Source organism: Cervus elaphus, chromosome 23 (assembly GCF_910594005.1).
Source record: "Cervus elaphus chromosome 23, mCerEla1.1, whole genome shotgun sequence".
NCBI classification, from domain to species: Eukaryota; Metazoa; Chordata; class Mammalia; order Artiodactyla; family Cervidae; genus Cervus; species Cervus elaphus.
Window position 1 is genome coordinate 42,366,293 of NC_057837.1, and position 27,466 is coordinate 42,393,758.

The 27,466-nt window shown below is 49.6% G+C and overlaps 1 protein-coding gene across 4 annotated transcripts in view; it reads left to right on the forward strand.

Moving 5' to 3' along the window:
- The window catches only part of SYNDIG1 (synapse differentiation inducing 1), a 104,454-nt gene that overhangs the window by 756 nt on the left and 76,232 nt on the right, over positions 1-27,466 (forward strand). The window contains exon 1 of one of the 4 annotated variants that reach the window (XM_043884784.1): positions 86-197. The exons of the other annotated variants lie outside the window; for them this stretch is intronic. The gene's annotated coding sequence lies outside the window, so the exon portion shown is untranslated. Of the gene's footprint in view, positions 1-85; positions 198-27,466 lie in introns of those variants that run through there. 4 annotated transcript variants of the gene reach the window in all.

Consider the following 27,466-nt stretch of genomic DNA (forward strand, 5'->3'; position numbering starts at 1 on the left):
AGGCGAGGGTGAGAGCGCGCTGGGGCCCGGGACGGAGACCGGGACTCCGGGAGCCCCTCGCGGCCGCTACAGCCCGCAGCCCCGGGAACCGCCAGCCACCTCGCGGAGAGGGCAGAGAGTGGATGCGTTTGGGGGTTCAAGTTGTGGTCACGATTTTCCTTGGTGCGATTTCTGTCTCTTCGTGCGCGCTCTCGGAGGTGAGGAGCGAGGGAATTGGGTTACAGGGAAAACTGGGCACTTTTCCTAGGAAAGGGGCTTTGATGGCGATGCGTTTGCAGCGGTTCCAGTGTAGTGGGCGCTTCGACTCCTGCTTTGGGAAGGCTGCCAGTGGGGTCGCTCGGCTTTTCTGAAGGACTAGAGGAAGGGGTCCTCTGGTCGCCTTCGTTCCCTGGGGTGGTCCCCGTGCACGCAGAGCCTTAGGCGCCTGTCACCCAGACTTCAGGTGCGCACAGCCCTTCTGCGGCGTCAGATGCGCTGGCGCCCGCCAGGCTCCTGGCCGGACTCCTGTCTGCGCCTTCTCGGCCGCGTCCTGGGTTCAGGTTCGGTGCGGCAGACTCTGGCCGAGGGTTTGGCCGATTTAGGGGCCGGGAGTAGGTGGCTCCGTGCTTTAGTTAGAACCAGTCTCAGGCGGTGGGGTGAGCCCCCGGGTCTGTGGATCTTGTTGACCCCCCTCCTACTGGCCAGTGTGTTTGGTCAGAGCCCAAAGGGAGCGGCTGCTGCGCTGCGCAGACCTGCAGCCCGTGGGGTGAGCCGCCGGTAACAAAACCGGGAGCCGGCCAACTTTTCCTTGCTGAGGAGAGATCGCTGGGCAGTCAGAGTTGGTGCTGGGATGTGGTCTTCTGAGGGGCTTTGGCTCGCTAAATGCTCCGGGCAACCAGAGTGCAAAGCCTGCCCGGCGGTGGTCTGATGTCCATTCTGGCTAGGACAGGAAGTGGCTGGAGCAGGTTTGGGATGAATTATTGCATGCTGTGTGCCTGGCGGTGGGGTGGAATGTCTTTCTGGAGATCAGACCACAGGTGCTGGCCTGTGAGCCGTTTGAGGGCGAGTCCTCACCTCTCTCCCTCCCTCTCTCTCTCCAACACCCCGGGGTCCCTCTGCGCCCAGCAGAGGTTAGTCTGTTACTCATCCGCTGCCCTCTCCCACCCTGCCCCCACCTACTGCATGAAAATGGAATCGTGGTCATCAAGAAGACCTTGTCAAATACAGAAAACACTGGGGAAATCTATGTCTGAAGTTTTTTATGATGGAGAACATCAGTGGTTCACAGAGGGGCAGTGCCCCTCCTCCAACCCTGTTGCCTTCCCTCCTGTTTATGACTCTCCTGCGAGTTGGAGGCCATGTCTGAGAAAGGGTTTGGAAATCCATTCGCAGCTCCCCTCACTGCTCAACGCGGCCCCATGAATCTCCAGTCGATGACGTTTCATTTCATTTTCACGTAACCAGAGGCAGAAACAACTTCTTCGAATGATTCTATGAGAAATAGGTGATGTTAAAATAGAAACAAAGATGTCCCCATGTCCATTTTGGGGTAGAAAAGAAACCTGCTAACCTCCTGGAGGCCCAAAGAGGGGAATTGAAGGAGGAAAGAGAAAAATTCAGACGCTGAGAAAAGAGACATGGAGAACAATTCCATCTGGCTTGTGCCAGTGGCCGTGCAAGGGGTAAACAGATCCCAGTAAAACGGGATAAGCAAAAGAATATGTTTTCGTTAAAAAAAAAACAAACTTGAATCATTAAGCAATTTCCCCCACATTAGAAGTGCTGCACTGACTTGGCCTGAGATCCTCATTAGCTCTAATGCATATTTTCTCAGGAGTTATTACTATTGTAATAGAATAAAATGCTATTTCTTATGTAAGTTTTCTATGGGAGACACTAGTCGGTGCTATTCTGAGGTTCATGAGAGTGCTGACGTTTCATCTCTCAATTAGAGAGCATGTGCTGGTCACCTGGCCACATCTGGAAACTGCTCGCTCGGATGGGTTCCAAATGTGGGGTCTGTGAACTGGAGAGGGTCACCTGGGGCCAGCCTCCAGAGACCGCGGGAGGGAGCCCCCACACCTGCACGCCCTTCACACTCCCTACGCCTCTGCTGGCTTTAGAGAAAAGCTGCTCCTAAAAATTGCCAATAATGCGCTTGGAGGACTGGGCGGGCTTTCGGACACCTTGATAAGGTGGGCTTTTGAACAGGATCCTCAGCCAACCTGCTGTGATGTGAATAACCAGCCCCTAGGCCAGCACCTTTATGTCCTCTGCCCCTAGCAGACAAAACCAGCATGACCCCCAGCGCCTCCCATTGGCCTTTTCAGGACCCACGCACAATGGGGATCCTCACAGCCACATGGGCTGATTGAAGCACTGCGACCTGTAGTCACAGCAACATCCTCGGACTGGGCAGGCAAAGGTGCAAAGATTGAAGGATGGGGTGTTGGTTTGTAAGCATCAGCACAGCCTTGAGCTAATGAGAAGCAGAAATGCCTGGTCCTTCAGTGGGAAGTCACATGAGGCTGTTTGGGGGGAAAAGGCACTAATCAGGGTCGACATTGGGGCCACAGCTTTGACCCAACATCACTATGCTGGAGGCCTTGTGCCAACACGTCAAAAATAATAAAAATAAAACATGAAAGATATTCAAATATTAAATATTCCAAACATTGACCCAGTTCCTGCTTATGTCACCAGAATTGGAATAACGCAGGTAGCACCCAGTGGTTTAAACAAATGTGATTTTTCTACATTCTCTGTGCAAGATATTAGGACATTTCACATTTTTTTTCAGAGAGCTTATGTTTTAAACAGGAACAGCTGTAACTCTTTCAGGCACTGGACTACAGTTCAGGTCAGACAGCCTGAGGACTTGGGCTGGGAGGGAGGAGGAAGGGGAAGTGGGAGGGGAAGAGGAAGGAGGGAGGAGGAGGAAGGGGAAGGAGGAGGGGGAAAAAGCTGGAGGAGGTGTGGGTCTCCCCCAGGACACCTTCTGGAATTTCTGTGCTGAAACAGGCTCTGCTGCTTGTCCATTGGATGAGCTGAGCTCCCTTAACTTTCCTGAGATTCTGTTTCTTTCCCTCTGTGTTCTTCCCTGGGTCTTGAAAACAAAATATTAATGGTTGCCACCATTTTTAAATGGGAATGACTCTGGTTTAGGAGTAACTTTGGTTAGAGTGTTTGGTTGTCTCTCTGGGTGAAGTTTGCATCCCCATGGTTCTCAGGACACAGTTTGAGCCCTGGCCTATCCTTGCTCCCTCATCCTCCAAATTCTTGTTGGCAGGAGTTAGGATAAGGTTGGGGAGGGGGCCACCGATCCACAGACATGTCCTCAAGTAGGAACTGCCTGAGCACTGTCAACATTGCCGCGTGTGGGTTCAGAGGACGCACATGGAAAAGGCTCATGAAGGATACCTCTAACACAAATGCATTTAGACTCACATCAACTTAGAAAAGTTACCTTAGAAAAGTGAAGCTTGTTCTCTAGATGAAACATTTTAAAGCAGATCATCAACCAACCATAAAGCATTGCTTATCATACACGATGATTTAGTTACAAATGTTTTGGTCAAAAGTCCAAGTCATCTTCAACGATGTTATGACAGATAACCTGTTAGATTGCATGAAATGAAGTAAAATCAAATACTAAAGGAAAACAAAAACAAATAAGCCTTGGGACCCAAGAGAACTGTTAGAACTAAGACTAACACAACCAGGAAACAATATGTGTGCATAGAAAATAATAAACAGAAAAGCTGCTTCTGAAAGACCAGCCCAGGGGACAACTCTGCACATTGGCTTGCTTAAAAAGAACTTACCACCCAGTTCAAGTTACATTATCCCAGAGAGGTAGGAGTTTTGCTCTTGGGGGTCAAGTCAGTGTTCAATGTAAAACATTCTGAGTTTCTAGCTCCCAAGGGCATCTTGTGTTCATCACAGTCATTTTTAAACATTGGTCCTAACAATGCTACAGTGACATTTTGGGGCTGTGACTCTGAGGGAGAAAACGTGGGTGTTAACTGATTGCAATCTGAGTCTTTCATCAAGGGCCTGCTTAGCTTAAATTCACATTTTTGAAACATATTACTTCTCAAACATTTGGCCTGATTGAGTAATTACTTTTCAAACCTGCCTTCTATTCCTTCCTTAATCTTTTTTGTTGGGAGACATCAGTGCCCAAAACTAAACCAAAAAGCAAACAAACATTTCAGACAATTAGAGCCACAAAGGTTTTATTCCATTTCCTCAGTTTTAAACCAAAGATACTCCTGAAAGAGAAAAATACCTTACCTCAAATATATTGAGGCTTCAGCCCTGCTCAGGAAAGCAGAGAAACAAACACATGACATAAACTTAACCTTCCTGCCCTGGTACAACATGTGGTTTTTATGTGACCCTCATGATTCTGGCCTTCTCACCTTGGTGTCATGGGCTCTCAACTCTGCAATGTTTGAAATAAAAGCGTTTGCTTTTGAGGATTCCAGTGTGATTAAGTCCTAGGTCAGGGCTGGGAAGGGCTTCCCAGGTGACGCTAGTGATAAAGACCCCACCTGCCAATGCAAAAAACGTAAGAGATACAGGTTTGATCCCTGGATTGGGAAGATCCCCTGGAAGAGGCCATGGCAACCCACTCCAGTGTTCTTGCCTGGAGAATCCCATGGGCAGAGGAGCCTGGAGGGCTACAGTCTAGGGTCTGAGAGTCAGACATGACTGAAGTGACTTAGCATACATGCATGCAGGGTTGGGAAACCCAGCGCTAAGGGCTGGACTTAAGCTCCCTTTAGCATCAGAAGGGCCCCACAGATGTCCAAGTCATGCCACCAAAGATTGCTACCCGTTCTCTTGTTGGCAATGTCTCAGGTTGCCTTTATTTTTTTTTCCCCAATTATTTTTATTAGTTGGAGGCTAATTACTTTACAATATTGTAGTGGTTTTTGCCATACATTGACATGAATCAGCCATGGATTTACATGTGTTCCCCATCCTGAACCCCCCTCCCACCTCCCTCCCCATCACATCCCTCTGGGTCATCCCAGTGCACCAGCCCCGAGCACTTGTCTCATGCATCCAATCAGGTTGCCTTTAAATAAAATATTCACAGGGACTTGCCTAGTGCTCCAGTGGTTAAGATTCTGTGCTCCCAGTGTCAGGAGCACAGGTTCAATCCCTGGTTAGGAAACTAACATCCCACTTGGCAAGTGATATGGCCAAAATAAATGTTCCCCAAAAAAGAGTGGGGCAGAAATTTTTTAAAGATGTAATAGTAAAGGTAAAGTCTTTGCATTTCTGTAGCCAATCTTAGTATCTGAAATTTCAGCCCCGACCCCTTCCCTCAGGTTTCCTTTACAAGGAACATTTCAGTGCCAGTTGGGGTGAGGCTGTTGTGTCCTGCAGGTCAGCAGGAAAGGTGAGCTGAGGTGGGTCAACAGTGTGCTTTGGGTCTGAGACACCATCTGAGGCTGGCCCGTGCCCACGGCTCAGTCATTGGTAGACTCAAGAGCCAGGCATCTGCTCCAGACTGTGCCCAGTGTGTGCGCAGACAGTGGAGAAGATCCTGCATTGGGCAAGCCCACCCCTCCCAGCCCAGCCTGGAAAGGCCTTCCAAGACCCCTGGGCTGCAAACAATCCCGTCCCATCTTCTCTCCCCCACTCTCTTCCTCTCCCCTCATGTCCTCCCTGCAAGCAGCTGCAAAACACAGGCTCCAAGCGGACGAATTAGCACGCTCACTGCCCACAGCTTTTCTTTTCTACACTGAACCCAGAGACACAGCACGCCTGGCTCAGCTCTCGGCACAGGGCCATACCCCCAATGCCATCACTAAGGGATTCCTGTTAAACGCCACTTTTAACTAAAGGGACGTCATCTCTTTTGTTCTAAGTCCATTCTCTGCCTTTCACCCTTGATAGTCTGTCGGCTGTGGATGGAAGGTCCCACCCAACACGTGGGCACCCTCTTCCTTGCCCCCTTTGCTCAGAATGAGATCTCAGGGCTCTTGCTGGCATCAGCCCTAACGTCCCCTGGACTCAGCACAACACACCTGCCCAGCGGCTCAGAACACGAGGACCACCAATGTGACCGCGTCCCAGACCCTGTCGTCCCCCTTTGACCCCAGTGTTCTTGGCAGGATTGTTGATCTGAGTGTTCGGGGTATAGGGTCCTTAGCTGTGAACAGGGCCACTGAGTTTATTTGAAGCCATCACAATCTGTTCTGAAGCCATGGAGGAAAATGGGCTGTGGCCAAATAATGCGCTGGACTCCAGCGGTGATTTTCCAAGTCCCTTTCTGGGAAGAACACGTACTTCAGGTTCTTGGGTGGTAGACATGAGTTCCTTCCTGGATTCTCTTTGTCTCTGCTTGTATGTAGGACAAACCCACCCCCCAGGGTGAGTGGCTCCAGTGCAGCTGTGACCGCTTGGCTGTGCCCACTGCCCACGGGTGTTTGATCCTGGTCCAAAGTAGAGAGGTTTTCATGTGTTCACATCCCCGGCCCCCACGCTCCATCCACCAGGAGAGTGGATGCTTTGGACACACCACCGTCCCCCCTTCCTGTTCCCTTCTTTGGCCCTTGACTTAGAAGCTCCTTGGTGGGTGCAGCTCGGGGGGCTCTGAACTCGTCCTGCCCGGAGCTCTGTGGACAGACAGCAAGACAGTGGCAGCCAACCTCCCAGATATGTGAGCAAAGGGCTTCCCAGTGACCTTGGTGAGGGTGGGCTCCGGAGCTATGGCCAGTCTAGAGCCACCCACACAGCGCTCCAGCTGCCCCAGGCTCCTGGGCTCCTGCCTGGATGTCCAGTCGCTTTCAGACAGTCATCGCCTAGTCCAGTTTAGAAGTGCAGCCCCATCACACTGTGGACTGGAGAACGCTGCCCACTGGGAGTGCACCCCGTCCGTCTGCCATCAGCTCTTCTGTTCCATTCAGGCCTTGGAACACCTTGGGGGGGTTGCTGGGGGAAGAGGGGAAGGGGGCAAACAGCTGTCTTTTCACTGGAGCTGTGGTCATCCCCTCTCTGCTGTCGGGGAGGCACCACTGATCTGTCCCCAGGACCTTCCCAGGGCACATCTCCCTCCCCCAGGCTCATGGGTCTCTGCTCCATCTGTAGAATGGGAACACCATCTGTAGAGTGGTCTCCACTCTTATAGCCACCCCAGCCTCAGGATCCGTGCTCCTGGCTTGTCCAGCTGGCCCCCAGGATAAAGTGTGTGACCTCCAGGGAACATGAACCCAGCCAGACCTGTGGACGTCTCTCCATCTTCAGATTGAGGGCCTGGGAGCCTGTGGACACGTGTGGGGACTGAAGGCAGTGTGGGCCTGACATAGGGCTGCTCCAGGAGGGGCTGAGCTTGAGAGGAGAGCAGCGATCGGGGTGCCCTGGGGCCTTCTGAACTGTGAACCCTGATCCACAGTGAGTCCCACAGCCCTGCCCTCCTGGCTGCAGTGGATCCAAGACGCAGAGGAGCTGGCAGCCCTTCAGTGGAAATAAGAGCTACCGGGGGAGGGAGGAGGGAGGCGGGGCCCAGGGAGGCCAAGAGCCAGCCGGAAGGGCCCCTCCTCCACTTCCGGTGGCAAAGGCTTGTTGGGGGGAGGAGCTGGAACCACCACCGCAGGGAGTCAGCCCTTGGCTTCCCTCCCCGGTTGGCAGCCCTGCTCTCTGTCTTTTCCCGGGTGGAGCTGCTGTGCCCACCTGAGCTATGGTGGACTGGTTGCACCAAGGGGGCCCCATGGCCCAGTTGCCGAGTGAAGTAAATTGAGTTCACGCGCTTGGAGGAGAAGCATCAGCGCGCGTCTGAAGCGCCAGACGGAAGCTTTCACAGCACAGCAGCTTCTTCGGGGCTTCTTCAGGGAAACCCACCCACAGAAGCTTCTCCTGTTTGTCCCATGTTGTATCTCCCTCCCAGGCCAGGAAGAGAGGGTGACCATGGGAAGTGTGTGTATCACGCGGTTTTATCTAGATCGCCCGTCTCGCACTTGGTGGGGTGAACCCCAGGGGGTTCCCGGCCCGCTCTGTGGCCCTCCAGTTGCCAGAGGTAGGGCCCAGTGCATGAACCCTTCAGGGGTCTGTTCCTTTGCTGTTTGTCTCAAGGTCACGTTTGCCCACCCCCACACTCAGGTTTCTTGGTGCTGCACTTAGTATAAAGCGCAGGACAATTGCCCGTCCTGTGTCATCTTGGACTGACAGACACAGACAATTCCATTTTGTGATAAAAGCCAAGTGGGACAAACATCACTGGGTCATCTGTCCTTCTGTGCTGGGTGGTGGTTGCCTGGGAGGAAAGTGTCCATGCGGGTGAGCAAACAGTGACCAGGAGTGAGGGGAAAGCCAGCTGTGGAGTGGTCAGGGGGTGTGTGCCCACAGACATTCAGGAGAACCGGTGTGCTCTGTACAACACACGACAGTCAGAGGGGAAACTGCGTCCTCTATTGCTGCAGGCTCCAGATGGCGCGGAGAATGTCTAAAGACATTAAAACAGGGCGGGAGGTCACCTGGCAAGACCTGCTTTCTGCTCTGGCACAAGGCTTTTCCCAGAAGTTAGAAATGTCCTTAGACACCGCCCAGAAAGGCTGGTCTTCCTAGAATTTGTATTCAGAGCTTCAGATGTTTCAACAATGCATTTCAGTGAGATGGGACTCTGCTTATTGCTTCCCTTTCTCCTTAAGACCAAGTTGGTCCCTTTCTCGGAGAATGAAACCAAGATGAGCTCAGTTGTTTCTCGGGGGCACAGATCAGAGGGCCATCGACTCTGCTGGAGTTCAGGTCAGCCTTAGAGGACATCTTGGGAACACAGTCCTGATCCACTCCTCTCTTTCCTCTGAATTCTTCTTCCCTACCTTGACCTCCTTAGATTCCCCGACCAGGTCCCCTGGACCAGGACAGGTGAGCCTGGCAGGAGCCCACTGTTCGTACCCTCCTCATACTCTGAGCAGCTGAACTGTCCTGGAAACATCACACATCTTAATTTCAAACTATACTACAAAGCTATAGTAATCAAAGCAGTATTTATTGACATAAAAACAGACACATAGATTGATGGGACAGAAGAGAGAGCCCAGAAATAAGCACATGTGTATATATATGATCAATCAATGTATGACAGAGGAGACAAGAAAATGCAACGGGGAAAAGACAGCCTTTTCAGTAAATGGTGTTGGGAAAACTAAATAGTCACATGCAAAAAATGAAACTGGACCACTATTTTACACCACACACAAAAAGTAACTCAGAATGGGTTGAAGATTTGAATGTAAAACCTGAAACCATAAAACTCCTAGAAGAAAATGTAGGTGCTAAGCTCCATGACGTCACTCTTAGTGATGGTTTTTTTGGATTTGACACTAAAAGCAGAGGCAACAAAAGCAAAAATAAGCAAGTGGGACTCCACCAAAGTTAAAAACTTCTGCACAGCAAAGCAAACCATTCATTGACAATGAAAAGGCAACTGACCTACTGATTGGGGAAAATATTTGCAAATTATGTATCGATAATGGGTCTGTATCTGAAATAGATAAATACTCTACAATTCAATAGCAAATAATAATAATAACCTTATTTAAAATGGGCAGAGAATCTGAGTAAAGATTTTTCCAAAGAAGACCTATAAACAAGCAAGTACCTGAAAAGGTGCTCTACTCACCAGTCATCAAAGAAATGCAAAAGCTGATAGAGATTTGCCAAGATAATGCACTGGTCATAGCAAACACCCTTTTCCAACAACACAAGAGAAGACTTTACACATGTACATCACCAGATGGTGAATACTGAGATCAGATTGATTATATTATTTGCAGCCAAAGATGGAGAAGCACTATACAGTCAGCAAAAACAAGACTGGGAGCTGACTGTGACTCAGATCATGAATTCTTTATTGCCAAATTCAGACTTAAATTGAAGAAAGTAGGGAAAACCACTAGATCATTCAGGTATGACCTAAATCAAATCCCTTACAATTATATGGTGGAAGTGACAAATAGATTCAAGGGATTAGATCTGATAGACAGAGTGCCTGAAGAACTATGGATGGAGGTTCGTGACATTGTACAGGAGGCAGTGATCAAGACTATCCCCAAGAAAAAGAAATGCAAAAAAGCAAAATGGTTGTCTGAGGAGGCCTTACAAATAGCTGTGAAAAGAAGAGAAGTGAAAAGCAGAGGGGAAAAGGAAAGATATACCCATTTGAATGCAGAGTTCCAAAGAATAGCAAGGAGAGATAAGAAAGCCTTCCTCAGTGATCAATGCAAAGGAATAGAGGAAAACAATAGAATGGGAAAGACTAGAGATCTCTTCAAGAAAATTAGAGATACCAAGTGAACATTTCATGCAAAGATGGGCTCAATAAAGGACAGAAATGGTAGGGACATAACAGAAGCAGAAGATATTAAGAAGAGGTGGCAAGAATACATAGAACTATACAAAAAAGATCTTCACAACCCAGATAATCACTATGGTGTGATCACTCACCTAGAGCCAGGCATCCTGGAATGTGAAGTCAAGTGGGCCTTAAGAATCATCACTACAAACAAAGCTAGTGGAGGTGGTGGAATTCCAGTTGAAATATTTCAAATGCTAAAAGATGATGCTGTGAAAGTGCTGCACTCAGTATGCCAGCAAATTTGGAAAACTCAGCAGTGGCCACAGGACTCCCAAAGAAAGGCAGTGCCAAAGGGTGCTCAGACTGCTGCACAATTGTACTCATCTCACATGCTAGTAAAGTAAAGTAATGCTCAAAATTCTCCAAGCCAGACTTCAAGAGTACATGAACCTTCCAGATCTTCAAGCTGGATTTAGAAAAGGCAGAGGAACCGGAGATCAAATTGCCAACGTCCATTGGATCACTGAAAAAGCAAGAGGGTTCCAGAAAACCTTTTTTGCTTTATTAACTATGCAAAAGCCTTTGACTGTGTGAAATACAACAAACTGTGGAAAATTCTTCAAGAGATGGGAATGCCAGACCACGTGACCTGCCTCTCGAGAAATCTGTATGCAGGTCAGGAAGCAACAGCTAGAACTGGACATGGAACAACAGACTGGTTCCAAATAGGAAAAGGAGTATGTCAAGGCTGCATTTTTTCACCCTGCTTACTTAACTTATATGCAGAGTACATCATGAAAAACATTGGGCTGGAGGAAGCACAAGCTGGAATCAAGATTGCCAGGAGAAATATCAATAACCTCAGATAACACCACCCTTATGGCAGAAAGTGAAGAACTAAAGAGCCTCTTGATGCAAGTGAAAGAGGAGAGTGAAAAAGTTGACTTAAAGCTCAACATTCAGAAAACTAAGATCATGGCATCCAGTCCCATCACTTCATGGCAAATAGATGGGAAAACAGTGGAAACAATGGCTGACTTTATTTTGGAGGGCTCCAAAATCACAGCAGGTGGTGACTGCGGCCATGAAATTAAAAGATGCTTGCTCCTTGGAAGGAAAATTATGACCAACCTAGACAGCATATTAAAAAGCAGAGACTTACTTTGCCAACAAAGGTCCATCTAGTCAAAGCTATGGTTTTTCCAGTAGTCATGCATAGATGTGAGAGTTGGACTATAAAGAAAGCTGAGTGCTGAAGAATTGATGCTTTTGAACTGTGGTGTTGGAGGAGACTCTTGAGGGTCCCTTGGACTGCAAGGAGATCCAACCAGTCCATCCTAAAGGAAATCAGTCCTGAATATTCGTCAGAAGGACTGATGCTGAAGCTGAAACTCCAATACTTTGGCCACCTGATTCGAAGAACTGACTCATTTGAAAAGACCCTGATGCTGGGAAAGTTTGAAGACAGGAGGAGAATCGGACAACAGAGGATGAGATTGTTGAATGGCATCACCGACTCTATGGACATGAGTTTGAGTAAGCTCTGGGAGTTGGTGATGGAGAGAGAGGCCTGGCTTGCTGCAGTCCATGGGGTCACAAAGAGTCGGACACGACTGAGTGACTGAACTGACTGACTGATGAAGCATCACCTCACACCTATCAGAATGGCTCTTATCAAAAAGACAGCAAATCAGTTGTTGAAGATGTGGAGAAAAGGGAACTGGTGCACTGATGGTGGAAATGTAAATTGGTACAGTTGCTATGGAAAACAGAATGGAGATTCCTAAAAACATAAAAATAGAACTACCATACAATCCAGCAATTTCACTTCTGGGTTTATCCAGAGAAAATGAACACAGTAGCTCAAAAAGATATATGCACCTCTGTATTCATTACAGCATTATCTACCATAGCCAAGATATGGGAGCAATTGACAGATGGATAAAGAAGATGTGATATATGTATAGCTATAGACACATATATAGCTATAAATATATACACACATATATACAATGAAATATTACTTAGCTATAAAAAGAAGGAAATCCTGCAGCAACTTGGATGGAACTTGAGGGCACTATGCTAAGTGAAATAAGACAGAGAAAGATAAATACCATAGGATCTCACTTGTACATGGAATCTGAAAAAAAACAGAAACAAAAATGAACAAACTCCAAACTCATAGATACAGTACAGACTGGTGGTTGCCACAGGCAGGCAGTGGTGGAGGGGTGGAGAAAATGGGTGAAGGGGGTCAAAAGTTACAAATTCCAGTTATAAGAATAATGTTATGGGATGTAATGTACAGCCTGGTGACTGTGGTTAACAGTACTGCATTGTATATTTGCAAGTTACTAAGAGAGTAGATCTTAAAAGTTCTCATCACAAGAGAAACGTGGCAAGTATGCCTGTGATGGATGTCAGTTAGACCTATTGCGATCATTTCACAATATATGCAAATGTTGATCATATGCTGCTCACTTGAAAGTGACATAATGTTATATGTCAATTATGCTTCAGTAAAACAAAGACACAACTGTGGCAAGGGTTGCTTGGCTGCTTCTTGTGCTCAGGAGAACCCATCTCTGGGCACGAGTGGGGGTGGGTACCAGACGACGCAGAAGCCCAGAGGGTGCGGGTGAGGCCACCTGACTCTACTGCTGCCTTCACAGCTGTAAAATGAAGAAGATGCTTCCCCACTTCCTTCCTGGAATTACTGTGAAAATGCAAATAAAGGATGAAGTGGAGAGAGAACTTAGGTAGGGAACTGGGGAGGTTTGGAACTGAGGAGGTTCGATCCTAAAAGAAAAAAAAAATTTTTTGAGTAATTCTAGAGATCTGTTTGACAACAATGAGAATACCCTTAGCACTACTGAACCGTACACTTGAAAGTAGTCCAGATAGTAAATTTTATGTTGTATATTTTTACCACAATAAAAAAAAGACCTATATTAATTGGAGCTCTAAGGTTCTAATTACTAGCAAATAATTGATGTGGACTCTTCTAATATAGCCTCAGGAGTAACTCCTGCCACATCTCATCAATTATGTGTGAGTCACAAGTCACATTGTTTCTCAAAAGTATCTTCTAGAATGTGATGCTATCTTAGGCCCATAGTCAGAAACTGGGGCAAAGGTTAATAGCACCAATTTTGCACATTATGTGGGTGCATTCGTTATTATGTGATTGCATTCTTGGTCTTGGGAATTTTGTTCAATTCCATCATTCTCCAGAGATAAAAGGGAACAGGTGAGAAAAACAGAAGTTTCATGTCCCTTACAAGCCTAACAGCTTCTCCAAATTTATGCAGAAATCAGTGGCAGTGGCAACGCTGATTTGGATCCAACCTTTTGCCTTTACATGTCTTATTTTCTCCTTTTCCTTATTTGTGTGCAAAATAAAAAGACCTGTTTAAAGAATTGTGTGAGTTCATAGGTTAGAAATGAAGCGGAAACAATAACAGAGAACCAGGGGCATGGGAGCTGAACTATAGGGGTTATTTTTCTGATGTGATATAAGTGAGGTGGGAGGTTGTGACTTGGCAACTTGGTGGGGTAAGGGCTACGTCTTTCCCACTTCTTGGTTCCCAGGTGGCTGCTTCAGCTCCAGACATCACGTCTGAGATCAAGGCAAGAGGTGGGAGAGGTGGACACAGCCCCTCCAGAAGACATTTGCCCACAGCTGTCTTGGGCATGAAGCTGTGTGTGTGACTTCTCTCGGTTATAAGAAAGCCTGGGATAAGGAGGAGGGTTTAACTTTTCCAGCCTCCAGGTGAAGGTGGGCAAAGGTGATATCCTGTGGTGGGTTCTCCACCCAGCCAGTGACTGTCATCCACCTGTCAACAAGAAGAATGCCAAGGGGTATTATGGGATGCAGTGGGATGGGAAGACCAGACCGCGTGTACACTAAGTTCCCTACACGTGAACAAGCTCCATTCCAAGAGTGCATTTGTAAGTCCAATTTCTTCATAAGTTCAACAAACATAGCTTAAGTACCCAACTAACACAATCAGCTGTGCAGTCCTGTACTGTAATAGTTTATGGTGCTTTTCACACAAATAATACATAAAAAAACATTAAATCATGTTAAATCTTATAGTACAGTACCTTGAAAAGTACATCATGCTTTCATGCTTGCTTTCAGACATCCTGGACTTGAAATAAAGATATCGTATTACTGTACTCTGTACAGTAACATACAGTAAAACACACAAAAGCCCAACCACCTCTAGAGGTGGTTGTCACGCACGTGACAATGTACACCAGACAACGTGAAGTAACGTATGTGATTGGACGTACAAATACACATTTGCTTCTTTGAAAGGGAGCAATCTGAAGGTTCATATGTAGGAGACTTACTGTATGTGTGAACACAAGGGACCACAGTGGTTTGCTGGTGACAAATTGCGTGTAGTGTGCAGGGGAGGGATGGCAGGCAGGTGGAGACAAGGGAGATGACAAACCCTGGGCTTGAGCCCAGCAGACAGGACCAAGGCTGAGCAGAGCTGGCTCAGCTCAGTGACCACACGCATCTCCTGGGGGCTGGTAAATGCAGGCTCTGGGGCAGCAGATCGGGGCACGGGACGCCGCGTCCCCACCAGGCACCGAGCTGATGCTGCTGCCTCCCTCTGAGTGGCCCTGTTCCAGGTGGTTCTGAGAGTTGGTGGCACAGTGGATTCACCAGGGGATGCTGAAAACTGTTTTATCCACTAATAATGGACAGAATACAAATTGAGTTCAATAATGTTAAAGGAGTAGCTAAGTCAGCTTTTCTTACCGGAAACACCTGTTAAAGCCACACTCGCCAAACTCTAATGCACACAAAACCCTCAGGGATTTGCAGACAGCCGAGCCGGGCTCAGCAAGTCTGGGTCAGAGCTGGAGATCTGTGTTGCTAGCAAGTGCCCTCTGCTGCTGCTGCTGCTGCTGGTCCCAGGTCACAGTTTGGGCAGGCAGATGAAGGGCTGAGCGGGTGGGAGAGGGTGGGGGCACAGAAGAGGCGGACCATATCCGCTGTGCCTGGTGTGAGCTGAAGAAGGGTCCCAGCTGCGTAGCAGGAGAGGCCAGCGTGCTGATGACCCTTACATGTGGGCTTATTCACCATATGTAAACTTACACGGGGCTTCCCCGGTGGCTCCGTGGTAAAGAATCTGCCTGCCAAGGTAGGAGACGTGGGTTCGATCCTTGGGTCAAAGAAGAAAATGATAACCCACTCTAGTAGTCTTGCCTGGAAAACCCCATGGACAGAGGAGCCTGGTGGGCTACAGTCCATGGGGTCGCAAAAGAATCAGACAAAACTGAACAACTCAACAACAACAACAAACTTGCACAGCCTGGATTTAGGCTTGAGAAGTAACATATATTTAAAATTTATCTTATGTAATTTTTTTTTAAACCAAATGCTAAAGTTGGCAATTGCTGTGCCTCTGGGTTGACCAGGATGAGTATTGCAGGTCGAATGGCTATGGCCCAAGCCCAGGGGGGCTGTCCATACCATCCTACAGTCTCTAACGTCTGTGCTCCGCTTTCTCCATTTCCAAACCAGAGACCCGTGCTGTTAGTGCTAAGAACATGACAGAATATCTCACAAAGGCTCCAGAGCACTCCTTGGCTGGCAGTGGGGCTAAATAAACAGAGAACTGCAAATGTGTAGACACCCACAGTGTGTATGTGTTCATGTGTGCATAATGCACATGAGTGAATCATGCATGTCTCCTTCCTTCCATAATATCTTGACCCGTGGGAGGTACAGTAGCTTGTTTGCAGACATGGGTTACAGCAGGGGTCCCCACCCCCAGTCCTCAGCCTGTTAGGAACTGGGCTGCCCAGCAGAAGGTGAGGGGCTGGCAAGCAAGCAAAGCTTCCCCTATGCCTCCCCATCCCGCGCCCCCCACGTTGCTCCCCATTGCCTGCTTTACTGCCTGAACCATTCCCCTTTCCTGGTTTATAGAAAAACTGTCTTCCACAAAACAGATCCCTGGAGCCAAAATGTTGGAGACCACTGGGCTACCAATTCCTCTCCTCTCCCCACACCCCTCCTTTGCACAGTGACACCTGTCCCTCCCATTGAGAGGAGGAGTCTCTTTCTCCACTCTAGGGTGGGGCCTGCCAGCCTGCCTGAATTTGACCCACACTGTCATGTGGGAGAATGATGTACTAGTTCTGAGAAGCCCTGGCTTCTTCTGCACTCACCCTTCTGGACCTCGCCTGACTGGTGAAGGAGCCCTGGCCAGCTCGAGGTCCAGCCCACGGCCACCAGGAGCCACCAGTTGCCTATGGCTCATTCATGTTGATGTTTGGCAACAAAATTCTGTAAAGCAGCTATCCTTCAATTGAAAGAAAAAGTAATGTTTGGACTTACCAAACAAGGTCTTGTGAACTTCTAGCATGGCCTTTTGTTTCGTGCTGCCATCCTTAATTCATTCTTCCATATCGTTAAACAGACTAGTCAAGTTTTTGCCAAAAACATCTTGAGCTTCTGCATTATGCTGATCAACTGCCTTCTTATGATCCAGTTTAGAATGGAGACCAAATAAACCTTTTGTAGTTTCTTCAACTGTTTTAAGCCACTATATATGATTTTTAAAAATAAGTGTGGATAAGATGGATATGACCAAAGCAATCTAATGAAAATATCTGTGCTTCATTAAAGACTTCTGCAAAGAACTAGTAAATTTTATATATAGTATCAGAAGAAAGCCGGTCCCAGTGGAGTCCCAGCGATCACAGCCTCTTGAGTGACTCCAGGAGAGACCAGCCAAAAACCAAGGAGACCAGCTTAGCCCACCTGGTCACCCAGAGGACTGTGAGCAAATAGAACAGCTGCAAATAGAACAGTTAGCATTTTAACCTGCTAACTTTTGGGGTGTTTGTTACACAGCGAATAATGACTGACACCTGTGGCTAGAAAAACATGGGCTGGAAATATATCTGCATAAAAATATGTGTTTGAACTGCATTCAATACTGCAGCCCTGTTTTTTGTTTTTTAAATTTTGGCCAAGTTGCACAACTTGCAGGATCCTGGTTCCCCGACCAGGAATTGAACCCAGGCCATGGCAGTGAAAAAGCTGAGTCCTAACACTGGACTACCAGGAAACTCCCAATACTGCAGCCCTTGAGCGAATGTCAGATGGGAGTTTAGCATGCCACTCGCTACCCTGCAGAGAGGAAAGGTGGGAAGTGACACAGCCTGCACCCCTGCAGAGGACCTGCCCCAACGTGAGCTGCTGCCTCCTCAGGGCACTGGACCTAGCATCCCGGGCAGACATCACTCCTTCTTCACCCACACAAAGTGCTCAAAACTGCCGTGTGGACTGACCTCCCTGTCAGTGACCTAATTGTGGCTCCACTGCCCCAGGGTGGCTTGAGAACAGGTAGACCAGATGGATGAGCACTAGAGCGAGGTGATGATAATCATCCAGACTCCAGACTGTCCCCTGGGCTCCAGAACCAGCTGAGGAGGGAACCAGCGTCCTCCGTGCTGTGACCCGAGGACGTGGGTGCAGGGAGCCCACCCTGTGGGCACACTGGCTCTGCCTAGCCTAGAGAGCGGCATCCCCCGGGTTGGCCTTCGCTGAGGGCTCTGCATCCTGGCCCCTCATGCCTTACCGATGAGCTGAGATGTTCTGCAGAACAAGAGTTGAATATGGAGACACCCTCTCTGCCGGGATCCTCAGCTAGAAGCACGGCTCCGGGTTGGCCAGGACTGCGCCAGGGCTCTGCTGGCTCTGGGACAAAAGGGGGTGACATGTAAAAAGTCTCCTGTGTTGACATTGTTTCTCTGGCGATGACTCAGCCCTGTCCATGGTCTTGGCAAGTCTGAGCTGCCTGTGGAGGCCGAGATTCCTGCTGGTGCCCTGACCTAGAACTGGATGTCCAGCTTCTCCTAGAAGACAATAGGGTTGGCAGACAAAGGTCACATTCCTTCCCTGTTCCTTTATACACACACAGACTTGCATATGCACACACTGACCTATTCATACACGTGTAGACACACACATAACGTACCAACATAAACATGGGTACATTCACTTGCAGAAACACACACAGTCACATCCTGAACAGTAAACTCCACCATGTAAACATCACTGCTGGACAGAGCTGTTTGGGCGGGGGGCGGGCCAGAGGACAGTTCTGGGGACACAGAGATGCCTCACGGGGCTACTCAATTCCTCATCAGGCAGCGCTCTCTCCAGGGCACCAGAGCCCCTGGCTCGTCCGGCTGGCAGATCTGAACGTGGCCCCCAGGGGTGGATGCCTGCAAACAACAGCAGAGGGGTGGTGGGAGAGGGGGGCAGTGGGAGCCTGAGAGCACATGTCAGGCAAGGATGTGGGCGGATCTGGGGCCCAGGTTTTTAGGTAAACGGATTCTCTGCGTTCTCCCCCCATGATGAGCAGTGGCAGGCAGAGTCTGCAAGGGGGGCTCTTCTGTTGCGCTTGGACCTCCTGGTGGCTGGTCTGTGTTCGCATGGGTTTGGGGTTGGGGCGGAGGGAAGAGTACAGTTCCCAGAGGAGTTTATGTAAGGCTTGTCTTTGCAGCTTCTTGATTTTTATAGAGAGTTATTGCACCTAAAATAGCAGTCATGCTTTGCCTGTGAGCTCCTGGGATGGGGCTTGCTTGGGGTGTTTGGAAACTGGAGAGAGGCTGAGCTGGAGGGGTGGTGATGGGGAGGCGGGGGTGCGCAGGGACTGTGCTGGGGGCTCTGCAGTCCGTTTGCCTGGGGCTGAGCCCTGGCTTATCCCGTGCCCCTTGCAAAGGTATTCAACCTCTCTGTGCCTTGGTCTTCCTATGCATGAAGAGGAGGCCCCAGTTGCCCCGGCTAGGGTTGTTACGTGAGCTGAGATGAGGCAACGCTCAGTGATGTCACCTGAAGCCAGGGCCAGTTTGAGGGGGCATGCACTGCCTCGTATGAGGCCTTGACCAAGAGTGGGGTTTGCGTGGGGGGCCAGGCCATGCTGGGAACCTGGGCAGCCAGGGCCCAGGTGGGCACAGAGGAAGGCGTGGCAGATGCCAAGTCAGCAGCCACTCCGGACACTCTGTAAACTTGAAACGTCCATGTGGGCCAAGCCAGGGAGGAGGCGAATCCCAAGGGATCCTGACCACCTTCCAGGCCTGGTAAGGGGTGCCCAGTCCGGATGGCCCTGGACTTCCTCAGAGCCTGATTGCCATGCAGGTGAGGGTGGCTGTTGAGAGCAAGTGCCAGGAGAGGGCTTTCCAGGTGGCACTAGTGGTAAAGAATCCTCCTGTCAATACAGGAGACAGACCTGGGTTCGATCCCTGGGTCGGGAAGATCCCCTGGAGAAGGGCACAGCAACTCACGCCAGCATTCTCGCCTGGAGAATCCCATGGACAGAGGAGCCTGGCAGGCTATAGTCCATAGGGTCGCAAAAAGTTGGACAGGACTAAAGCAACTTAGCACACACACATGCCAGGAGAGGGCAGGTGAAGTCCTGTGTAACACGAGGCTATGGAAGCATAGTCCTCACAAAAGTTAGGGAAACCCTGTCTATTTTGTAAATATCATTCTCTTTCTAGTTGCTATGAAATCGGTTTTGTTGGAAGAATTAATTACACCAGCAAACCTGACCACACAATCTTCCTTGCTCAGAGAGTCTATACATTCATAATTATCTGTAAACCTTGTTAAAGGTTAAATGAACTCACTTCCTAGGTCGAGTTCCCCTTGGAGCAAGAAGCCCACATGTGTACACACTTCTTGAAGATTGGTTCCTGATTTTAGTGTATTTATTTTAGCTGTATTTTCCTCCAACTCCAAACTATCCTTGAAGTGAAATGAAAGTCGCTCAGTTGTGTCCGACTCTTTGCAACTCCATGGGCTGTACAGTCCATGGAATTCTCCAGGCCAGAATTCTGGAGTGGGTAGCCGTTCCTTCTCCAGGGGATCTTCCCCCAGGGGATCTTCCCAACCCAGGGATCGAACCCAGGTCTCCTGCATTGCAGGCTGATTCTTTACCAGCTGAGCCACATCTCCTGTATTAATATAAGTTCTGGAGGTGTTCAGATGGCGTTTCTCTAGAGTCTCCATGTGGAGCTGTGATTGGTCTGACTTCCTCAGGTCCTCAGACCAAGGACCCAGAGCTGGCGCTATTTCCTGGTCGCTGCTGAGTCTGGGATCGTGGACAGGGTGAAGCCAGAGCCTGGTAGCAGAGGCGAATTGCTCACTCACAACCAGACCAGGTCAGAGCAGGCTGAATGTGACCAGTGCCCTCCTTCAGGCCCAGCAGTGGCTGGTCTGGTGGTGAATCATGAAGAAGCAGATTCAAGCAAATTCTCGGGTGTGAGTGATCATGGACATGAAGCAGGCACCTGGAGCAGTGTGGGCTGGAAGCTTCCAAAAAGACCCCTTCTCCATCCTGTGGACTACTGAGTGTTTTTATGAGCCAGGCTCTGGTGTGAGCGACCAGAGAGTGAGGCTGGCGTCAGTTACTGGGACATGCATTCCTGGGCGGCGTGGGGATGGGTAGGCAGTGTAGACTGTGGAAGAAGTCTGCAGGTTCACATGACAGGTAGACAGGCCACTGTTGTTCAGTCTCAAAGTCATGTCTGACCCTTTGCGACCCCATGTACTACAGCACGCCGGGCTTCCCTGTCCTTCACTATCTCCCAGAGTTTGCTCAATCTCATGTCCATTGAGTCAGTGATGCCATCCAACCATCTTGTCCTCTGTTGCCCTCTTCTCCTCCTGTCCTCAATCTTTGCCAGCATCAGGGTCTTTTCCAGTGAGTCAGCTCTTCACATCATATGGCCAAAGTATTAGGGCTTCAGCTTCAGGATCAGTTTTTCCAATGAGTATTCAAGGTTGATTGCCTTTAGGATAGACTGCTTTGATCTCCTTGCAGTCCAAGAGACTCTCAAGAGTCTTCTCCAGCACCACAAACAGTCCATTGGAATGGTATCTATGTGGTGGCCATGGATGGTATCTATAAGAAAATGACTCTGGAGCTGAGACCCTAAGGACAAGAAGGATCTGGCCAAGACCAGACGTGTGTTGAGGGTGTGGGCACAGCAGCTGAGACCGAGCAGACCTCACAGAGCTAGCCTCACTGATGGAGAGGTGGGATCACGTGGCATCTCCAGGCGGAGGGGCCGGAGCCAGGCTGTGTTCTGAGTCCATCAAGACCCTCAGGGGTGGTTGGAGCAGAAGAGAGAGTCTCTGGTTCCTGAGTGGTCCAACTCTGACCATGAAGGAGAAGCAGGTGGGTGGGGCAGGGCCAAGGATGCCCTGTTGGGATTGGACTGCCAGTGTCACAGCAGGAAGAGGCAAGTGGAGGATGGCTCAGGTCTGGGACCACGTGGCTGAGACTTGGATGCCCTCGAGGCAAGGCTCCTATCCTGTTTGCTCACTACCCAGTGTCCAGGGCCCAAAATTCATCTGAATCCCAGAGGGCGTTCTGTGCTGCGCGGAGGTGGGGGAGTAATGCGGGGAGAGTGGACTGATCCCATGAAGTACCAGGGGGTGTACCCAGCTGGCTGCCAGCTCAGAGGGGACATGGTGCCTGCCAGTGTGGACACCCACCAGCACCACCAGGCTCAGTGGAGAGTACTGAGCCTGAGGACTGGCTGAGCCTACCCAGGGGAGAGGGAAGAAAGGAAAGATGAAGGAAGGAGCTAAAGTTCACCTGGCTTGTAGAGTCTGAATCCTGGAGACCCAGGATCAGCTCAGGAAACAGAAATCAGGAGCCGCAGACTCCTCAGGCTCGGCCCTTCGAGATCTAAGGCCACAGGGGCCCAGGCTGGGGGCTCAATCACCCCCTTCATTTACTGAGTGTGGGGCCAGGGAGGCTGGAGGGGAACAGAGGCTTCTCCAAGAAGGTGAGGGAATTGTGCGTGTGAGTGTGGTTTGTGATGGTGCATCAGAGGGTCACGCTGTGGGTTTGGGGTGTGAGGTGATCAGACAGTGAGAGACCTCGGGTCCCTGGGCTGGAGTTCAGTGCTGGGGGCGATGGTGGAGGCTTGATGCTCTGGGGGAAGAATGCGGAGAGGGGAGGGAACCCCTTGAGAAGCCAGGGAGCTGGGTGAACCCTGAAACCACAGAACAGTGATGTAAGGGGTGGTTGGTGGAGGGTGTGACGTCGCCCACTTGTGAGTGGCTCCTGAAGGTGGGATGAGGGAGCAGGCAGGGCAGGGGCTGCCAGGACCGGCCACCGGGAGGACCCAGGGCTCCCGTCTGGTCACCGTTCCCTCTGCTGTGCAGAAGCCCGGAGTGATTGCCCAGCGGAGCGCCTGCATGCAGGGGAGGGGACCCTGAGGAGGCACCTCAGGGTTCTGGCTCTCAGGACGCCCCTGGGGTGGGAGGCACTTGGGAGCCCTCCTCCCCCTCCAAGGTGGACCCCCATATGCCCTCTCTCCCACGGGTGGGTGTGAGGTCCCTCCCAGCACCCAGAATGTCTGTGTAGGTGTCCCTGCTAGGAACGGTTTACACTGCTCAATTCAAGGTCCCAGAAATGCCAGTTCTCATTTATTACATAGCATCAGTCAGTTAGAAAGAATTTCTATTTGTTGGAACAGTCACTCTCGTACCTGCTATGATTGTGGTCATTGACACTGTACTTATTACACTTACCCTGAGTAAGGTAAGGCACGGATCTTGCCTGGCAAAGAACACGTGTATCCAAGTTCCACTAAGATGGAATGTGCCAGCTCAACTCTATGACCTGAGGCCAGGGAGAGCAGGTCTCTCTAAGCCGCTTCAGGTGACAGGCCTGCCCTCCGTGGGCAGGAAGCATCTTTCACACCCACCTGCCTGCTGCCCCACCTTGCTGGAGGTCAGCTACATGACCACCCTTTGGGGGGTACCCTCCCCACCGCTGCCTTCTAGGGAGATACAAGCACTCATCCTTTGTTGCCCTCACCCCACTTATGTCTTGAGCTTAATCCAGTTTATAATCTGAGCCCATGTCATTCCATTCCCCTGGTTACCTGGTTTACAAAGGCTGATGGCAGGGAGGCTGGGGTGTCACCTGGATTGGGACCGGAAGGCAGCTTGGGTGAGACTCACCTCATTGACAATCCCAGCCTCTGACAGTGTTGGTTAGGTTGGAATAAACACAGTGAAGAACTTTCCTTTATAACAAACCAGTGGGGTTTTACTCAGACCTAAGGTCAAATCCTAAAACTTGGCCTTTACTTTCTTCAGACATAAAATGGGAGTGATTCCCATTTTAACCCCAAACTTTTGAGGGCATTGAACAAGATCACCTGGGGGGAGTATGCGAACCCCTAGACTAAGAGTAGCTGCCCGATAGGTGGGACTGTTACTGTTTTGTGTTCGGTAACCATCAGTTTGCCCTACGTTGCAGGAGCAGCAGGAGAGAAACCCTATGTCTTGCATTTCTGTGTGCATTTTCGTGTCAGTCTGTCACTTTCCGCCCAAAACCCGGCTTCATGCTGACAGGGTTGCCCGGAATCTGCTGGCTGACCTGCGGGCCCTTCCGACCATGCAGTTTGCAGTCCATGAACACACAGTCTCTGTCTTTACTTATTTCTGTAATTGCTTTAATGGTGTCTCGATAGTTTTGGGTACACATTTCAGCTTCTTTTGTTAAATGTATTTTATGCTTGATTCTCAAAGCATGGCGTTGTGTGTGATGGCGTGAGGGTAGGCTTCCAACAAACCTGGGTGTAAGCTCTGCCTCTGTTCCTGACCAGCAGCTTGAGGCAGCTTCTCTCTCGTCTGCTTCCTCCTCCATAAAGTGAGAGTCAGGTCCATTAATAGTGGGGTCGGCAAGGTGATCACCCAGGGTAATGAACGTGAGAGTGCTCAGCACCGAGCAAGTAAATTCTAGCTGTACCCTTCCTTTACTGAGTCTGCAGTAATAATTATGGCTTTTTTCCTACATATGGCATCTTGCCCCCATGCACTAAATTAAAAGCCCCAACAGAGTCGAAGAAAAAAATATCTGCTTTTGTACTTTAGATATTTTTAAATATTCTTTCACTTTTTTCTTTTGAGTGATATAATTTTTATCTTTTTCTAAGGTTCTCTTTTTCTTTATCTCCCACTCCTGAAAAATCCCTTTGAGGGTTTTTTTTTTTTAAACCCTTGATCCAGCTTTTATGGGCTGATTAAAGAGTTTTCTCTCTTCCAAGTAGCACGAATACAATTTCCTCTGTTTACTACCTCCTTGCTGGCTCATGTGTTCTCAGAAGCGTGGAATTTTTACAGGATGTAAAATCCAGGGCAGCACTCGTGTCCAGGCCCCGCAGGGCATTGTGTTTCCCACAGGGCTTCACCGTCTGGCTCCGTGAGGCGCTCGGTTAAGCATGGCTTTAAAGATGCTGACACAGATCAGCATGTCTATCTAACATCAGCGCTGCCCCGGGAGAAGCACAGGACAGAGGATGTGGGATCTGTGCTTGGAAGCTGCTGCTGGGGGAGATCCATTTCCCACAAAGCAGAATAAGCCACACCCTGGCTCTGCCACGCACAGTGGGAACCTGTGCTCAGGACCCCAGGGAGGCCCACGGGAGCGTTTTTTAATTAGTGGGGAAAATTAAAACGGAAGCAGATGGTTTACCAACTCTACCATACAAACACTAAAAACACGGGGAAAAAACGAGATTTCCTCAAGCTAGCAAGCATCTGGAATAATTTGGAGTGGCTTTTAGGAAAAGAAATATGTCTAGGTCTCCTGATCTAGGTACTGAGGGTATTTGCGTATTTCATATATTTAAGTATGTTATTCATTTTATACTTTAAATAGTAGTATCTATGCTTTGCTTTGGATATAGTTTTATACATAATATACTAAAACTCTTGAAAATTCCTACTTAATGGTGGTACAGGCTGAGTGTTTGTATCCCTCCCGAAATTCATGTTCAAAGCCTCAACTTCAGATGTGATAGTATTTGTGGGTGGGGCCTTGGAGAGATGATCCGGGAGGGATAAGGTCTTCCCCGGTGGGTCAGCGGGTAAAGAATCCACCTGCAATGCAGGAGACGCAGGAGACATGGGTTTGATCCCTCACGATGGAATTGTGTGTGCGTACTAAGTTGCTTCAGTAGGGTCCAACTCTGCAACCGTATGGACTGTAGTCTGCCAGGCTCCTCTGTCCATGGGATTCTCCAGGCAAGAATACTGGAATAGATTACCATTACCCTCCTCCAGGGGAATCTTCCAGACCCAGGGATCGAACCCAGGTCTTTTATGTCTCCTGCACTGGCAGGCAGGTTCTTTACCAGTAATGCCACCTGGGAAGCCCTCATGATGAGGTTAGTGGCCTTAAAAGAAGAAGAGGAGGCAGGTCTCACACTCTGTAGTACAGGCACCCAGGAAAGGACATGGGGAGAAAGAAACCATGGCAGACAAGGAAGAGACCCTCGCTGGAAACCCACCACGCTGGCCCCTTGATCTCGGCTTCCAGCCTCCAGAACTGTGTGAGGATGCGTGTCAATCATGTAGGCCGCCCTGCCTCTGGTGCTTTGATGGCAGTTCAGCTGACTTTGTACCGCCCTTGGCACCAGCCCCAGTGACAGCTAAGATGTCATCCAGCCTTCATGTTTGTTCCAGGCCCCAAACAAGTCTTTGCACAGCCCAGCTGGGTCCGTGTCTGTGTCCAGCTGCCTTCCTGACATAATAGCTGCATGGAGAAGAGGATGAAGACAGGCTCTGAGGCCACATGGGCCTCACAGGATGTCCAGGACAGATAGGCTGTGAGGAGCTTGCCCACTTCATCCCCCTGTTATCACCCACCACACTTCAGCTGTACCCATGGAGATAAAGAAGACAACCACTCGAAGTCTCATCCTGGAGTCTCGTGTGCAGGTGCCTTTGAACCTTCCACTCTGGTAGTCCAGGCTCCTTAGAGCAAACACCTGCCACTTCCTAGCTGTCCAGCAATAGAAGCCCTCAGACTGCGGGTTCACAGGGCCAGGGAGCAAGGGCTGGAAGTGACCCTTGACCAGTGGTGGACGAGGGTCAGCGTCCAGAGGCCCCTCAGGTGGCATGGGGTCCAGCCGCCAGCAGCGGGAACAGTTTAACAATGCACACCTTCTTGCCCTCTACCTGCTCCCCTCTACCTGCTCCACATTTCTGGAACCTCCTGCCTGATAAACCCTTTACACGCCAGTCCCTGCCTGCCTGGCAGACTTGGGCATCACTGTGGATGTGGAGTTATAGCCCTACTAAGATGGTGGTACTGCCAAGATTACGCTTCTCCGCTGCTCGGGAGGTGAGCTCTGTCCCGGGCCAGTGAGGGCAGGGCTGGTCTGTCACTGGGAGGCAGTGAGTCTTGGGAAGTGACCTTGCTTGTGCACGATGCTGTTGCTCTGATTCACAGCCTCTCAGGATGAATCATCTCCCAGGCACAGATGAGAGTGGATCTGGAGGAGACAGAACCTCTCCAGATCCCCACAAAGGAGCCTTCTCCTGCAGAGCCAACATGACTGTGAAACAACCATTCCCTGGCCTCTGCAGGCATTTTAGTGACTTTTAAGGGAAAGCATCAATCCATGGATGGCCCAGCCAGAATCCCTTAAGAACACATAGCTTGCGTTTCCAGATCAACACTGCATCCCTACCTGCAGGACCATTTGTCCTCTGGTTAGGAAGGCATGAGGCCTGCCAGGCTGCCCTCAACCATCCAAGGTGACAAAAACCAAAGGTCATAGAAGAAAGAAGAGCGTGCCAGCAACCATGTTACAAAGCGTCAGCAGACACCTGCTTCCGGCGTGTCTGGAAAGCACCTCAGAGAGTTTTATCTGTATCTGTGTTTATTTTGCTTTCCATTCTGACTAGTTAAGGTTGTCTCTGGATATTAACTCTGACAGATCCACTCCACGCTCATTCAGAAGTCATGGCATTGAGCATGACACACTTGTGCTCCAAGTTTTGAGGTTATCCTGGATGTGTGAACCATTCTTTGCCCCAGATTTGTAGCCGGGGTCTCAGAAGCTCTGTGGCCTTGAAGCAAACCTGGTCAGCGAATCACCCTCATCCCTCCCCTGAGTTGCTCTTCCCTGTGGACCATGGAGTGGGGCTGGCTTCCCTGCTGCTGATGACCAGGAATCCCCCAGATGGGTCATGCATGTTATCAATCACCTGGGCATGACAAAGATGCTTGGCAGTTAACAAGACTGGTTAACCAACCATCCAGCTAATCCATAGGTGATACTAATGGGTAAAGAGAAAAGATTAGGGGAAAAAATGAGACA